Below are 18,382 nucleotides of genomic sequence, written 5' to 3' on the forward strand. Positions count from 1 at the left end.
AAAATGATCAATAAAGCTAGAAGACCAGGAAGATCAATTAGTCAGTAAAGTACTGAGTTCAAGCTTTGGACCAGGTTTTTAAAAGTCAAGCATGGTGTCATACGTTTGTAATTCAAGTAGTAGAGCAGTAGAGAACAACAGACCCCCCTGGAATCCTTGGCCAGATCAACTTTGCCTACTTGGTGAGTTTCAGGCAAATAAAAGAATGTATTTATAAAAGGAAAAAAAAGAAAGATAGCATCTAGAGATGTCCTCCTCTAGCCTAGCCTACACACACACACACACACACACACACACACACACACACACTTTAATAAAATTATAGAGACAGATGACAAGAACCCTGGCAGAGCAGCTCAGGGTAAGTAACCCAGCCTTGGGCTAACCCTTCCTGGCCTTAGATCCAGATCACTAAGCCTACATGCAAGGACTAATAGGGTACCTGGGCAGGTTCTCACAATTCCTTACGCCTTGCTTTTCTTGCATGTAAACTAGGAAGATACATGTTTTATAACATGGAGAGATTATCAATAAGCCATAGCAGTTACGGTGGTGCTCAGCGCAGACTAAGCATCTGCTGTCAAGAGCTGGATTTTCTAGGCAAGACTCAGAAAGCAGCAATATGCTCCCCAAGCAAGATACAGATGAACAGCAGAGTCCATCAAGGGGCCCCCAAGGTGAACAGAGCCATTCATTAAGAAGGTCACTTCTGCCCTGCTTGTAGAAGAGCCTGAGTGAGTGTACTGTCAGGGGAATGAACTGAGAGAAGTCTGGGTTCTAATCTTACCAAATGGGACAAGCAAGTCACACTCTCACATCCTCTGGCACCCTATGATACTGAGAAATACAAAGGGTGAACTAGACAATGGCTGCCTCTTGCAGCACTGAAAACCCATCATATCTACACAAAGTCACACATGCAAAGTGTGTATTCCAGACTCTGTGTGCCACCCCGATGCTGCACAGCAATGTGTCAGAGCACTTCAAGTCCAACCACAGCTCTATTCTGCAAGGGAAGACTGCCCCTCCCCGAGTTCCCACACACATCCCTTTTGGTTTATGGCTTTACCCCTAGCAATCAGACAACACCCCCAAATTATTTTTCTACCCAACTGAAACTAGGCCTCAAGTGAGAATAAATATCTGTACAGTTTGGGGGTTTCTTTATGTTTGGTACAAATAAAAGTTTTCCTCAGGCTGACCCCATTTCTAAATCTCTCTGTGAGAATTGCTCCCCTGGGAAAGCAACTATCCCCTCTCCAAACTTGTAGCATTGCTGCATTTAAAGCAGTCAACATTCCTCACAATATTTCCCACCACCACCCTCTGTAAGCCAGCATCCCAGGTCTGCTGGCAGAAATGCCAATGGCAATAATGATGTACTCACTTGAGGAGGTCACCACCACAGACAGCTGGACTTCACTGCCCTTCCTCCCTCTCACCAAGCCAGGCCAGGCCAGAACACAGCAGAGATGTGGTCCAGAGCCTGAGGGGAACTGAGCTGAGGCACTCTCTCTTCAGCCTCCAGAACAAGGGGCAGAGGAATGGAGGGGGAAGGGCAGGGGGCGGGGGAGGGGGCTCTACTTGGTTTCTGAAAACAAGAATTCAAATCCTGCTTCTCCCAAACCCTGAGTCACCTCCTTCCCTTCCAATAGATGAGAGTGGTGGGTAAACATTTCCATAAATGGAGAAGAAGGCTGGAGGATGTCAGAAAAATCTCCCTTCTCTCTGGCACTTCAAGAACATGCCCTGCACAAGGCAGACCTCCTCACTCTGAGTAAAGCATTAACCCTCACAGACATGGATCTCTCAAGTACTAATATCACACACATCACAGATGTGCAATATTACTCCTAACATTACTCATGCCCACTTACACACACACACACACACACACACACACACACACACACACACACACACAGAGGCATGCAGTCCTGTTCCGGGAAACAGTTTCCCAATCCAGCAAAGGAAGAGGATGGTTTGAAAGTTTAAAGTCTACCTTAGCACTGGGACTGTCCAAAATGCCACAAGTGACTACCTTCAGAATAGAAGAAAATCCTTGCTAGCTATTCATCTGAGGGAAGATTAATGTCTAGAATAAACAAAGAACTCAACCAAGTAAGAACACAAAATTAAGCAACCCAACTAATAAATGGGCTGAAGAAATAGTTTTCAAAGGTGAAATACTATTGCCAATAAGCAGAAGCAGTTTTCAAAAGATGAGATACACTGGCCAATAAGCACCAGATGTTCACCAGCACAAGCACAGACATATAAGTCAGAATGACACTGTGGCCCCTCTCCAGTCAGTATGTCACTCAGGGTCAATGACTGTCGGACCAAAACTTACCCTCAAACTGCTGGGATGAAACCTGGTCCAGCACCAGAATACAGGACACTTAAAAAGCTAAATTAACAACCGCCATATGATCCAATGAGCCTATTCCTCAATACTTAACAAAAAAGGGCTTCCAATCAACATGTCAGAGAGATAGTCCAACACCAATGTGTATTACAGCACATTCATAATAACTAAGAAATGCAACACAGCATCACAGAGAAAGGATGCTGTGGGTGTGTACATATATAAACATATTACAATATTACATGACAAGGGGCTTGCATTCAGAAAAAAGAATAAAGTTATCTCAACTGCAGGAAAAAAAGATGAGATATGACCTGGTGATGGTCATATCAACTGAATTATGCCAGTCTGAGGAAAATGTTGGATATTTTCATCTGTGGTTCCTAGGTTTTATACAGATCATAAAAACATTTATGTACATATAATGTGAAAGTAGAAGAGGATACATTATAGGGAGACAGCACCTGATGTCAGCTGGGGAAGGGAAGGAAGGGAAGGGTCGGGTGTGAAGAAAGCTTGCATATAACTGTGTCAGTGTCCTAACACAGCACAGCCCTGGGCACAATGTTACAGCCACTGTCCTAACACAGCACAGCCCTGGGTTCAATGTTACAGCCACTGTCCTAACACAGCACAGCCCTGGGTTCAATGTTACAGCCACTGTCCTAACACAGCACAGCACAGTGTACAATGTTACAGCCACTGTCCTAACACAGCACAGTATACAATGTTACAGCCACTATCCTAACACAGCACAGCCCTGGGCACAATGTTACAGCCACTGTCCTAACACAGCACAGCACTGGGTACAATATTACAACCACTGTCCTAACACAGCAAAGCACAGTGTATAATGTTACAGCCACTGTCCTAACACAGCACAGCACTGGGCACAATGTTACAACCACTGTCCTAACACAGCACAGCCCTGGGTACAATGTTACAGCCACTGTCCTAACACAGCACAGCCCTGGGTACAATGTTACAGCCACTGTCCTAACACAGCACAGCACTGGGCACAATGTTACAACCACTGTCCTAACACAGCACAGCATAGGTACAATGTTACAGCCACTGTCCTAACACAGCACAGTATACAATGTTACAGCCACTATCCTAACACAGCACAGCCCTGGGCACAATGTTACAGCCACTGTCCTAACACAGCACAGCACTGGGTACAATGTTACAACCACTGTCCTAACACAGCAAAGCACAGTGTATAATGTTACAGCCACTGTCCTAACACAGCACAGCACTGGGCACAATGTTACAACCACTGTCCTAACACAGCACAGCATAGGTACAATGTTACAGCCACTGTCCTAACACAGCACAGCCCTGGGTACAATGTTACAGCCACTGTCCTAACACAGCACAGCACTGGGCACAATGTTACAACCACTGTCCTAACACAGCACAGCACTGGGCACAATGTTACAACCACTGTCCTAACACAGCACAGCACTGGGCACAATGTTACAACCACTGTCCTAACACAGCACAGCATGAGTACAATGTTATAGCCACTGTCCTAACACAGCACAGCATGAGTACAATCTTATAGACAATGTACATGAGTCACAATACATATCATTTTCAGTGAAGCATTTATACCAGGAGCCAGGAATCTAGCCCATGCTACATTGGCACTGAAACAACTCTCCACAGACTTTTGGGCTCGGAGCTTCCTGACCACTTAGTTTAGTGTGAATTCTTACAATGAGACAGATATCAGGATCCACAATGCAGAGTCAAGCCAAACTATTGGCAGAGCATGGTTGTTGGGGAGGAAAAGGCAAATCTGATAGAACAGCTTGTAAAATTAATTCTAATCCCGAGGTCCTGTGAAATGTTTGATGACTAAGTTGGAACTGTGAAACTAATCTGGAAGGAATCTGGTCAAAGTGACTCAAGACAAATCAAGGGAGAGAGAATGACAGACAGACATGAGATGGGTGTGCACTCAGAGAGGAGACACCAACTCCCACATCTTTGGTTTCTGGTGTTCCCATGTCTTATATGAACTTACTCTACTGTTGCTAATAAGCTATTCTGAGATGAGGCGAGTCCTCTTCCAAATTCTAATCAATTCCCAGACTGCACTGTGAGGATGCTTCTTCTAACATCAAGGCGCTGTCACTTGCAGACAGCACTGGGCATGGAGTAACAGTTCCCAAGCTCCAAGCCAGAAGAGTCACTTCTGATTGTATGACTCTATGCAAATCAGTTCTGTTCTGCTGGTTCCCATTCTGTTATCCAAAAACTGGACAGCCAGCCCGAAATTATCCAGCTACATGCTTGAAAAACAGTTTCTAATTCTTCAGTCCCAACAGTCCCTCAGAGCTTATTTTGATACATTGTTTACGTTTTAATAAAGGTATGAACACAAAGATGTGCTTGCTACACATAGGCATCTAGATAAAGCCCCTGTCACCACACAGCAGACCCCAATCAGAAACCAGGTCCCACACTGCAGCTTCCCAAGGGCTAGCAAGAGGGTGGAGAGGAATGTAAACTGTTCTGTTGGGAGTGGTTTTTGCTTGTGCTTGGACAGGAGCAGCTCAGCCGAGATGTTGTGCTGAAAGCTCTATGTGAGGAAGGGCTGGGTCCTTCCAAAACCTAGGTCCAAGCAGTGAGGCATCAGGAGAAATACGAAATCAGAAGCGAAGACTCATATTTACACTGTGCTGCGTAAACACCTATAAGTTGGTCTCCTTATCAGCAAAGGGACCTCTCATTCCCTGCGTGTATGTGTTCTTTCTTCCACCCAGCCATGGAGCACCTCTGACCCACTATGCCTGACTGTTCATGAATCCCTCTTAGCATCGCCACTGTCTCCCATGAGACAGAGATCATATTTCAGACAGCTGTTAACTCCATCTTTGCACAAGAAAGTTCTTCCTTATAAGGAACCAAAGTCTGACTCCCTGGCCTTCAACCCCCTGCCCCTGCTCGGCTCCTTAGGACCACATGTCAAGCAATGCTTATCTCACTGGGTTGGAATTCTTGTAGGTAACTGTGTATATAGAATCGAAGCTTTCCAAGACCTTGGTCCACAAGCAGCCCTGCTCTCTCCTGACCAAGTCACACTGCAGACTCTCTATGCAACTGCTACCAATATGAAATCCATCCTTCTACAGACTCTCCAATGTCTTAATGCTAAGCAGCACATTCAAGATGTGCCCTGCTATCCTGTGCACAGGGAAGCACCCTACAAATTCTAGGCTCTCCTCTGCTGCCCCAACCCCTCTGTGTGCGTGTGTCTACTCCGTGTATTTGCATGTGTGTGTGTGTGTGTGTGTGTGTGTGTGTGTGTGTGTGTGTGTGTGAGAGAGAGAGAGAGAGAGAGAGAGAGAGAGAGAGAGAGAGAGAGATGGGGGGGGGAGCTAAGCTCTACCACTGAGCTGAATCTCCAGTCTTCTTTCCATTTTTTACTTAAAAAAAAAAATCTAGAGGGCCACTAATGATCTTATAGTCATTTCTATACCCCAGGTAGGCCTTAAAATTGAACTTCACATGCTGTAGCCTCCATAGCACCTGGGCTTACAGGCCTGCTAACTAGGCACAGTGAATGGATTTCTTTAATTCTGTGCAAAACTAAAGAAAACAACCTTAAAGACTAGCTCTCCACATCTCTGCCGGTTTTTCTACATTCTACATGCCCATCCTTCATGGATGAAGTCTATGATTCAGACCTCATTCTTCAATACTAGAACCCGGTCCTGCCAGACCCAAAAGAACATGCTCCTGCAACACACACGCACACACGCACACACGCACACACATATGCACACATGCACACACAAACTCGCACACACATACACATACACACACACACACACACACACACACACACACACACACAAAAACGTACATCAAAATTCTGCCCAAAAATATTAAGACTGAGTTCTGACTGAAAAGCACAACTCTCAGAACAACGCAGAGCAGCGAGGTGAACCTGCTCATTCGCAGGGTCAGAGCACCTCAGAGATGTTCTGGAGGGTGGGAGAGGGAGGTACCCTTTTCACGTATACCTCAACTGAACTACTGGAATTTGAGGTTCATGGAGTCAAAATGTCAGTGCTTTGTGTTACCAGTGTGCTCGACCACACATAAGTGCCACCCCAGGCAGTCTCATTTAATCCCTACTCACAACTGCCTATGGGGGAAACGCCTTCCCACTGTGCCAAAGGGAAGGCAGAGAGGCCCAGGGCCAGCACATATAAATTCACAAGGCTCCAGCAAGGAAGGCACCACAGGACCCGAATCTCCAGGTGTGAGTACTCAACGCTCACTGTGAGCTCACCATTTGACCTCTGGCTTACTGTGTAACCCTTCTAAGCCTCAGTTTCTACACCTGAAAACCAGAGATTACAGCGGTAACTCAGGCCCCCTCTTGGAGCAGTTGGAGGATCAAATAAGATAATGAGAAGGAAAGCCCTCTGGAAAAGAGTTAGGCCTTCTGAAGTGTGAGGGATTACTGAGTGATTACTTGCAAATGGCTGTGCATTCCATTACAAATACACAGAGCAGAGAGGTCATTCACAAGACAGAGACAAAGGCCCCGGGAATTAAGGAAGGATGAGCTCCTGCCTCACAGGTTAGGTCTATACGCTGCTCACACTTGCAGCTCCAAACTCAGCAGCTTGCTGTCAGGGTCTCAAATTCCGAGTCACATATGTCTTACAGGGCAGCTCAAGACAAAATCTCCCTTTTCAGCTAAAAGCAAACTCTGGGCAAGAAGGAGGTAATAGACATGGATGTCTGGAAGACCCCTGAGACTCTCGTTTCCGGAAACGTGGCCTTCGGTGTTTTCCTTGGAGTAATTGTTAGAAACACGGGCTCCAGTCTCATTGCAACAAGCCCGTGGGGAAATAAATGTACAGTAAGGAACTATTTACTGAAGAGCACGGAGGAAGTGTCCAAGCATGAATTAATCAAGGGCTCAAGATACAAATCGCAGATACAAAAAGGATAAGGCGTCCCCAGCTCCGGGGGGGGGGGGGGGGGGGGGGGGGGAGGATAAGGCGCTCCAACCAGTTAACCCTTCCAGAGGCTCCACATGGAGTCTGTCACCAGAGACAGATGGCTTGCAGTCAGCAGCAGGGCAAACCAAGACAGTGGGTCCCTTTACATACCAGCCTTCTTGCTGGACACCACCCTCAAGAGGAGTCCTGAGCAGCTCTGAGGGTGTGGCCTACTTTCCAGCCTCTTCAGACACTCTAGCTGACAGGATTCTCTTCAGGTCCTGGAAAGAATCAGGTACTCATTGTCATTTATGGAGGGGCCATAAAGTCCCCAGAAATGCATCCCCATGCTTACGAGAAAGCAGATCAATGCTGATTATTTTCTGGCTGGCTTCCCCCTATCAGAAAGAAGTCACAGTGAAGGTTGGGCTAAGACTCCTTGCTTCCCTCCCAGTGGCTGGGTTAGGTATTAAAGGCAGTTACAGCAGACAACAGCCATGAAGGTAGGGAGGAAATAGCAGAAGAAAAGATTTCAGTGTAGAAAGGGAGAAGACACACAAGGGAACAGCAGTCAACTGGAGTCAGTCTACAGGACAAACAGGGCACGAGCGAGGGCGTCTAAAGCAGTGGACAGAAATAAAGACATCTCAGAGCAGTGACGAAAGCTAACTGTTCGGAGCTTAAAAAGTGAGGTTTTACTTGGTTTGCTTTTGTTTCATGTGAGCAAAACTCTGATCACACCATTGATAAGTTTTTTAAAAATTCTTTGCTCTTTTGCTCCTCACTGATGGATACTAAGAGTAACAGCTATGCTGTGATAAAGACTTACTTCACATTAGCAACTGTATTGCAGTTTTACATATACACAGGGGTGTGTGTGTGTGTGTGTGTGTGTGTGTGTGTGTGTGTGGTGTATAATCTAATAGCAGGGATAACCCCGTGAGCTAGACATTCTTGTCCCATATGATAGAGGAAGTTAATGACGAAGACATAATTAAATATACTAGGAGTAAGAAGCCAACAAACGGGGCTGTTCACAGTACAAACTCTTCGCCTTGCAATCCCAAAAGCACCCTAACTCCCTCCCTCCACCGCCACATTCTAGCCACGTCACTTCTACAGGATGAAATGTGATCCCCATAACTAACATGCATATAGCCATATGTGGCATAACCACCTCCCAAAGGACTTGAGGGGAACAGTCCTGTCGCCAGGTGCCTTCCACACACTGAACACTCAACAGCTATGTGTGTTTAGACAGGCAAGGCTGGGTCAGGATAACATTTCTTTTTTTTCTTTTTTTTTTTTTTTCCTAGACAGAAATTAAGCCAGGCAAAGCAAGATGGCCAGGGTGAAAAGAGAAGATGTAGCCAGAGTGACAGACACAGTTCAAGGTTGCTGTGCTCCAGGCAGTTGGAGGGCTCTGTAGCCACTCTGGGCTGAATGACCCTGCATCTCCAGCTGCTGTTCCCAAGGCCTCAAAGGGAGCTCTGCAGATCAAATACTTGCTTGAAAAAGGAAACAACCGCATCCCACTAAGACGGGAATGTGAGTTCAGAGAGATGCTTTGGACTAAATGTCAGGTGTCAAGGACTCGCAGAGATGGGTGTCTCCGCCCTAGGACCCTCGCAGCTTGCAGCTATGCTAAACCACTTTGAGTTTTGCCTTCATGAAGAGGTGTGCAGCTACCATGGTGATTTTCAACCTTTCATCTCTCAGCACTCTTTCTCCTTTAAGTGAAAACTATGCAATGTTTGGCTTCTAAAGTGAGGGAGATCAGAGCGACCAGCAGGCTTCAAGCCTCCCTCCCCGTCTACTTCTCACTTTGGTGGCACTGGCACCCCAACTCTAAGACCACACTGGACCTTCCAAAGCTTGAAAACTACCAGCCCTGAGTTCTTTAAGACCCTGTAAATAACTCATGATGCCTGCAACTTCAAGGGTCTGAGATGTATGTCTTATTAACAGCCCATGTTACTACCTGTGTGAGAGGCAGTATACCATGGATATCACAGTACAGGACAAAGGAATCTCAAATTAGAAAAGCTGGGTAAGAATCCCATGCTCACTGGGCATGGCAGTGCAAGTCTTTCCCAGTACTCTGGAGCCAGAGGCAGGAAGACTAGAGTTCCAGAACATTCTGGTCTACCGAGCAAGTTCCAGGACATCCAGGGCTACACAGAGAGACCTCAAAAATAACAATGGCAAAAAAGAATCCTATGTTCTCCCAGCAGGGATGAGCTGGCTGTACTGTTTTTCCTAGAGATGGGTCCCTGTGAAATACTCTAGTAGACAGTAACACGCCCATTTACATTGCCAGCTTTGGAATCATATACACGTCACCAACAAAAACAGATTCAGCAGGTTGTGTGTGTATCTAAGTATGGATGTATGTATGTATATATATAATAGATATATTATATATAATATATATTGAATTTGTATATATGAATATATATGTGAACATGTGTGTGCATATATATGCAAATATCCATACACACATATATATGAACATATGCAACAGTAGTAAAGAAAGCATAAGAGGCTATCAACTTGCGAAGGGGGGACGTTTGAAGGAGGGTAACAGAGAGGGACTAGAAAGAGAAAAGAGGAGTGGGAAGTGTTATAGTTCGGTTTCAAATAAAAGTATACTTTAAAAGAGTCCTGATGGCCTTTTACTTCTCTAAACTTGTTTTCTCACCTGTAAAAGAGACACCATCCACCTCAAATGGCCTTTATGACAATGAGTTAGCTTAATAAGTTAGTTAACAATATAGGCTACAGTATGATTACCAATTAGTTGTATCTAGGTCCATAAACAAAGAGCAGATAGCCTCACACCCTTGTAAACTTGTGGACATGTTCAACCCAAACAAACACCCAGGCCATAGCGAAGAATAAGAAAGCCAGGAAATGTAATGTTGGAGGGCATGACCATTTCCGAGGTTGCCAAGGCTGCAGTAGGTGGCCCCACCCACCTACGTGTCACTAATTGAACTTTGTGGGTTATCACAGGAAAGTATTTGGGGGTACAAAGAGAGATGGCAGAAGTAAATGGGGAGCAGATCTTTTTTTTTTCTTTTTCTTTTTTTTTCCGGAGCTGGGGACCGAACCCAGGGCCTTGCGCTTCCTAGGCAAGCGCTCTACCACTGAGCTAAATCCCCAACCCCAGGGAGCAGATCTTTATACATGATCTTTCATTGTATGTCTGTATAAAATTCTCAGAGGTACTTGGTCTTTGTTTTAGGGTTTTTTGTTGTTGGTGGTGGTGGTGGTTGTCTGTTTGTTTGTTTTAGTTTGAGAAACACATTAAGTCCCAAATTCTCTGAATAGCTTATCTTAAAGTTTGTCTTCAGAATGAAACTTGGGGCCTTAAATAGCCAAGATGGTCAAGGATGCAGAGAGGACGGGTTTGAGAAAAACTACTGTTTCAGACCACGGCAAGAGGGAAAGCACTAGTCGTTCCATATTCACACCAGCAACCAGACAACAGCTAAGGGACCTAAGAGGTCCCGGCTGTCCTCTGAGCTCCAGAGGCTTGGTGTGCACAGATGAGGCAAGAACAACCAGAAGCCGCCTTTCACCCACACACTCTACAGAGCAGAGAATGCACATGCTTGAGCTCCTCCCTGGACGCTGCACTGGTGACCCCTTAGGAACGGTCTGTGACTAAAATGTGTGGCCAGAATTGTTCACTGTTTCACCAAAGATGGTCCCACCAATTACCCATCCATAAACATCCAAGTCCCAACAGCAATGCTTCTGTAATTCTTTGCGGTGACAGAGTTCTTCCCATGCCTCCCTTGTTGAAATGTCTCCTGACAGACAAAACCATGGTGCCCATCTGACAAATCCCTCTAACACGTATTTGAGCCAGAAGTCACATACCACATTTTGACTCCACAGCATGCGCACTGAACTCCCTCCCCCATACCAGGATGCAATCAAAGTCCTACAATCAAGGGGGGCACTTCAGGGGAGGGGTCCAAAGCCAGCTCACCTGGGACCCTAGGCAAGTCACTTCCATTCTTTGAAACACAGTTTCTTTATCCATAAAAATCAACCCGTACATCGGAGTGCCTTTTCCACATCACCCTGAAAGCCTGTCATCAGAAATGAAACCAGGCACCCCCCCACCACACACACACACACACACACACACACACACACACACACACACACGAACACACACATACGCCCCACACTCATTCAGTTCCATCCCTGCCCAACCTTCAGAGTCATGGAAGACCTAACCAGAATGTCAGAAAACTATGTAAAGCTATGGAAAAAAAAAAAAAAAAAAAAGCCAACCACAGAGATCACCACACACACAACAGCCATCTTCACAAGCCAGCTAGTCACTCCCCAAGAACAAATGCAGTCACAGTCACGGTACATGCTTACTGTCAGCAAATCGATGGCTTGACTGGCAATTAATAGCCAACTGGAGATGCAGTCATACAAAGGGACAGTATGCACCTGGCATGCTTCATGACTTGCATAGTCCACAAGGGAGAAGAGCAAACAGAGCGCCTCCCTGGAGGACACTGGAAGATCTGCTTCTCTGGTTAGCGGAGGCACCTACTGCTGCCGCCTGGCCACCACATACTTGTTTAGCTGTGGAGGCAGTAATGACATTGCAGGCCAGCACAACCCCCGTCTATTCTAGAAAGAGCTAATATTGACTGCCTGGTTCTCTCAGAACTATGGGATCCTAGACCTGGCAAAAGCCAGGCGTCACTTAAGCCAAGTTCTGTAAATCAGTTGTCTGGGGCAGTCATGAAAATCCACTGCTGATATCCATGAAGTCCATGGTAAGTGAAGGGTAGGTTTGTACTCTCGAGGACACCGTTCAACTACCTTAGGTGATGTGGTTCCTCAAGGCAACAAGGTCCCAGTGTCTCCGGAACCCATCCTCAACCTTCTGTTCCCATGGTAAGCAGACCCCACTGCCATCCAATGCACATTCTTTAGAGTGGCGTCTTGGCTTATACTCTACCTTCCATTGCTGCAGTCTCCAACCCAACACTGAGTTCTGCACACCCCTCAGTGAACTCTAGAAATTCTCAGCAGGAGTGGGAGAAGGTACGTTGTTTATTCACTGGGTCTCCTGTATTAAAGGGCATCTAGCACAGTTGGCCATGCCCTCTAATTACCAATGGTGACCCGCCCTCTGGGGACTAAGACAACAGAACACTTCTGCATCTTCAAATCCCCTTAAAGAGATGGTACTGCATCCAGCCCAGACTCAGTGGTCTGTAGCATACCTTCATCCTAGCCCTTTCGAATGATCCTCTTCCCTGAATTTGACAACTTCCTATGTTGAACATCAACCATGATCTTCCTTGGCCTACTCTTACTATGCATTTGATTTATTCTCCTTCCCAATATGGGCTCCCAAAGGAAGAATCCAGGCTTAATCCCTATGCACAGTGCCAAGGCTATTGGTCAGGTTTCTAGTAAGTGTTTATTAAAAGCCTGAAAACAAATTATGTTATCTATATATATACATATATCACACCTGTGCGAGGGCACAGAGAGATTAAAAATGAACTGGAACATCACAAGTAAACCACTCTCGTCAAAACTAAGGAAGACGCAATCAGGAAACTGAATGGAGGTAAACAGCCTGTTCTTTGGGGACATTAAGCATATTAAGTTATATAAATAAACTTAAATAGTAGATATTATACTTAATTATATCACTATGGTATTAGGATGACATAAACATTAAGCATTTCAGAATAATAACTCTTGAGATCCCTAAATGAACGAGTTAGGGGCACACACATCCCTCAATTGGCTAAGGGGCCATTTTCCTGCCCTGAGGTACCTTGCAGCACCACAGAAGAACATCTTGCCGCACATGGCACTTCTACCACTCTCTCAAAACTGGGCAATGAGGCTCCGTCACTGAGAGGCTCCTGTGTGAGTGACACAGTGAAGGGAGAGTGAGTCCACCTCCCTGCGGCTCTTTCCACCCACAAATGGCAACATGCAATGGAGGAGTCAAACAGCCTCTACACGGGCAATGTCACCACCAGTCACAAGCCACAGGGACAGTGGGACAGCCAAGTTCCAGGCACCTCAACAGTGGCTTCCTAATCGCACATCCGCTGTCCCTAGGTCAGTTCAGAAACCCCCACAGCTCCAGATTCCACCTTCTGACTCCCACTGTTCGCATCTTTCCAACAATCCTGTTAGTACCTCTTGCTCTGAATTAATTCCTCCCACTTAACCTATGCAGAATGCTTCTCCACGTGTCATTTCTAATAGATACAGGAAGGAAAAAAACGAAACAGCTGGTTCCTTGATTGGACCATCCAGTCTCTGTATCTCACGTGTCCCACACTATGTCCTAAGACAGTTCCGCTGCACAGGCAAAAATACCTCACTTTATTGCAGTAAGCCAATAGATCTAGGACTCTTGAACGGATGTGATAGGTATAATAATCTAGTCACAATTACAAAAACAAGCTTATGGTCGGTCAATGTAAACACCAAGCCACACACAATCAAAGCAGGCTTATGGCATAATTATTGACCTTTTCCTTAAAGGTTCTGGCTTGGACCGTTCTCCAGATTCACACCTTGCCGGCTTGCTAGCCACACTCCTGGACTACCCAGCCTCACACAGCCCCATGCACAGGACTTGAGAAACGTTTGCTCCTTTCTCCCATCTTAGCTAAAAGGAGACTCCCATGCGGTGCTTTGAACGATGACCCCAGCCATTTGTCCATCTCTTGCTGCAGCAGGATCAAAGTCACCTCCTCTAAAACTTGGTTGAGTTTGAGTCTGCTCCAACTGATGGAGAAGAGTAATACAGCTTCTGATTAACCACTACTGGTTTGTCAGCATGTTGGTTAGTGTCCTCCCTCCCTCCCCCTACTCTTCCTCCCATCATCCCTCCCTCCTTCCCACATGCCTGCCCTTTACTCCTTTCCTTCAACCTTCCTTTCAAGGCCATCAAATTAAATGCATGCTGTGAAGAAATTCTAACATGGACACACATATCTGGGCATCCTGCCCTGTGACTTGTCAGCATTGCACGCCTCTAGTGAACCCAACCTTTAATTCTTCCAGCCAAGGCCACAAGGCCTTGTGAAGAAAGGCTCCATGTAGTAAAATGCCCTCCTCCTCCTTTGTCCTGCCTAAATTCTTGACCCAGAAAACTCACGAGCACACGTGATTGTCCTGTGCCCTGGGTTCGCAGGCCTGACTATTTTTTCAGCTTCACCAGCCCCTGCTCTGACCATTCAGACCTGCCTTCCTCCACTGATGATGTCCAGAGATGATCTTCTATGGACGCTGGCTCCTCCGTGTGATCAGAAACGAGGCGTGAGTTCTATCTGTTACTGCAGCCCTGGGACACAGCAGAGTTAATAGAGGAATTGAAAAGCAAACGGGACCAGACCAAGCAGCCTTGCCCAACTCTCCATCTGCCTAGGAAGTGCACTGAGGAAATATGGCCTCTCCAGACCTCTGTTTTCTCGTCTGGAAGGTGGCCGGGCATGATTAGGAAGGCTAACTGCTGAAGGGCTTATGAGGATGAACTGAGAGAGTGACCAAGGGCATTCCCCCAGATCCTGCAGTCTCGGACACTAAGATACAGCCATGTCGGCCACTTGCTAGTGTGATCACGTCCCCAGTACAGCGCCATCGGCTTCCTGCTCTGCATGGGACTCAAGGCCTCAGACATGGCACAGGTCAAAAACACTCAGTCCCGGCTAAAAAGTAAGTAAAACCTCCTAGAGCTTCAAAACTGCAAGTTCCCAGTGTGCATCCTGGAATCTCTGGCAGAGTTCAATTCCCAGCCCTGTCAGGACCTGCTGGTGCCCTGAGCTCTTTGTGCATGTTTCTTCATATGCAGAACAGGGACAGAAATGACACTTCCCTCACAGAACCAATACAAATAAAGCAGCCACCACTCAGTCGTGTCACCGAGTGTGTCAGTGCAGGAGCAACCCGAGACTCATTCCATGGTGTGCTTTACCCAGAGCCGGGTACCTGTTGTACGGGCAGAGGCAGGATCCACCGTCCCAGCATTCTACCCAATCCAAAGCCCTTCCCATTCTGCTCCCACACAGGCACACTTAATGGGAAAATGCTTCGAACTTGAACAGTGAAAGCAGTCCAGACATACCAGGGCTGTACCTCTGGGCAGAGCAAGATGATAAGGCCAATGTCAGAAGCCCTGCTTTTCAGCGCAGTCAGCTCCTGTGGGTAAAATTAGCTCAGCTCTGCTCCAGTGCCAACCGGAGCCCTAAGGCAAAACTCACCCCAGGCAAAGCACGACCTCACCTGACCCTCGCTCTCAGGAAGGGGTCCCTCATGCACCTCATTAGGGACTGCGATGACTCACTTGGCTGTTTCCTGTCTCTGGCTGCTGAGGTCACCTCTCTGCTATCCAAAAGCGCAGCTCCACAGGACAACTGAAGACAAACGCAAGCAGCCACTTCAGCCTTCTTTCCTCCAAGGCAGCTCACAGCAAGGACTGGAGCGGCTGCCTGCTAGGCCAGCTGTGTGCTGACAAAGCCTCCTGTTGTATAACCCAGCTCGCAGGCAGAGAGCGAGCGGGCACTTGCCCAAATAGACCCCTAAGGTGACTATCCTTAGGTCCTACGGAGAGGACAGTGTTGGCCGGAAGACGGGCCTCTGCAGTAGCTTCGTACCCTCCAGAACACAGCGCAGTGGACTAGATGGCACCAGACTCTCTCTGTACCCTCTCACCCCAGCCAAGCTCAAGGCTCACCTCTCCCAGGACCCTCCCCATTCACGCTGCTCCCTGACTAGAATTCCCACTAATCCCACAGCACCGCACCTGTACCCTTTGTCCTTGAGCACTTACTCGTTCAACAAATGACTAATGTGGACCTAAAGATACAGAAATGAAAAGAATGACCCTTGCCCTGGAGGAAAGGCAGCCAAGTTCAACCACAGCCTAAACTGGAGGAAGGAGAGATGACCAAGGTCAGGGAGAGCGAAGTCCTGAACTGAAGGCACAGCTGCCCTGGACTGAGCAGGCAGTGGGGGCAATGTTTCGGGGAAGAAAACAGCAAGTGTCAAGTCATAGAAGGCTACAGACAATGAAGAGACAATCCAGGTACACACACGTCTGCACATATGGCTGCCTCCTGCCCACTCTCCCTTCGACAGATGCAAACCATTTGGGATTTTACCCTGGATGAAGAAATTGGAGAAACTGAAAAAGAGAGATAATCGTGAGCATGTTTCTGAGTCTCAGCTTTGCTCTAGAGGAATAGAGAACACAGTCAAAACGGGGAGGAAGGGGAAAGAAGGCCGGCTGAGAACGCTAAGAGAAAGGCTGGACTCGGGAGGGGCCCTAAAGGAGGACAGGAAGGGGTGTGGAGTGGCAGCCAGCACAGCTGACAATACAATCTGAAGACAGGGAAGGGGAAGCAGCATCCTGCAGCCCTCATGTTCAGGCTCGAGTGGCTCAGCAGCTAGATGACGACTTGCTTTCCAGAGTGACAATGGCATGCTGAGTCTCTTTAACGATTTCCAAATAGAACATCCAAGAGGCAGTCACACATGGGACTTCAGCTCAGAAGTCATACGTGGGCCCACAGCTCACGAGATCCAAACCAGAAAACCTCAAGCAGCCGGCAGGAACACAGATACGAAGTCAATCCAAGACAAAGTTCTGAAGCCCCACACCTGTGGCACATGAGAAGGACAGAAGCCAGCATGGACATCTTGAAGAAAAGCTAATGAGGCCAGGCTCAGAAGGATAAGAGTAACACAAAGGCCAGGAAAAACTATGCTGGCAAGTGCTAGAGTTGGTTTCACACAGTGGAGTGGGTCACCTCTCTCTGGACTGAAACAGGTTAGGACAAAAAGAAAGGAGGGGTAGCCCAAGCTCAGAGACCAGACTTTTAGACTAGCCTTGTCCTCAGGGCACAGTGTACACCACAAACATCATTGTGTGCTTCCTGGCCAGTCACATTTTTCAAAAGTAAAGAAATTAATTTTATTAGCATATTTCATTTAGTACAGACAACATACCCACATACCATTTCAAAGTGACCAAAACAAAATTTATCTGAAAGATATTTTATATCTTGTGTGTGCTAATAAGCTTTTGGAAACCGATGAGAGTTTTGCATTGATGGCACATGCCAATTTGAGGCATCCACATTTTGCATTCTTCACTGCCATGTCATTCTGATCTAGCAGGGATGTACAGTTCCTGTACATTTTTAGAAACATGAAGAAGTGCATCGATACATGGATGAGTGGAAGAACAAACGGATGAGCCATGTTGTCATTTCATTGAGAAATTCAGGAACTTTTCACCAGGTTTCTTACCTCAATCAACTATACTTTAAGTATGAGTTTTAGGCTATATTAAGAATAAAGCATTGATATAACTTAATGTAGCATTAGCAGCATAATTCCCATCCCTTATTCTTCTTTTAAAAGTCACAAATGTTGTCAATCTCTTCGGGGGAAATAGAAGAGCGGTAAAACACTCTGTCACAGACTAGTCAGAGGAACTAATGTTCACACAGGTATTTCCCAGTGAGTCTCAACTGTCCTTACCATAAAGCAGTCCTAAAACTCCACTGAGCATGTCCTATAGGGTCACTGGAAGGCTCATGTGAAAACACAGACGTGCCCCCCATGATGAAAAGATAGAAGTACTTCCCTATCATAAGTATGCACCATAGAGCACTGCAGATGAGACTCGGAAGTTAACAGTGCACACAGCTCTTGCAGAGGACCTAAGGTCGGTTCCCAGCACCCACAAGGCAGCTCACAACTGCCTGGATCTCCAGTTCCAGGGACGCAATCTCCTCGTCTGGGCACTTGCACGTCTACATGCGTGCAAGTGGTGCGCAGAAAGTCACCATTTGTTTTCATCTGACTGCACGCTATGGATGACACACCGAAGCAGTATGGGGGCCAGAAAAGCTCTGACGCCAAAATGAGAACTTCTCAGAGGCCAAGTCACACGGTGGAGACTAAGCCAAGATGACTGACAGGCTAACTGAACTGACCCGAGTCACCGGCCACAGTCTTG

The 18,382-nt window shown here is 46.7% G+C and overlaps 1 protein-coding gene across 12 annotated transcripts in view; it reads right to left on the reverse strand.

Annotated features, from left to right (window-relative positions):
- Positions 1-18,382, reverse strand: part of Lpp (LIM domain containing preferred translocation partner in lipoma) — a 641,914-nt gene that overhangs the window by 581,793 nt on the left and 41,739 nt on the right. For 4 of the 12 annotated variants that reach the window (XM_039088099.2, XM_017597911.3, XM_017597910.3 and 1 more), the window contains exon 2: positions 7,510-7,619. The exons of 4 other annotated variants lie outside the window; for them this stretch is intronic. The gene's annotated coding sequence lies outside the window, so the exon portion shown is untranslated. Of the gene's footprint in view, positions 1-1,387; positions 1,533-7,509; positions 7,620-15,700; positions 15,723-18,382 lie in introns of those variants that run through there. 4 more of the 12 variants (XM_063270371.1, XM_017597915.3, XM_017597912.3 and 1 more) reach the window with 3 other exon arrangements.

Source organism: Rattus norvegicus, chromosome 11, assembly GCF_036323735.1.
Source record: "Rattus norvegicus strain BN/NHsdMcwi chromosome 11, GRCr8, whole genome shotgun sequence".
Lineage (NCBI taxonomy): Eukaryota > Metazoa > Chordata > Mammalia > Rodentia > Muridae > Rattus > Rattus norvegicus.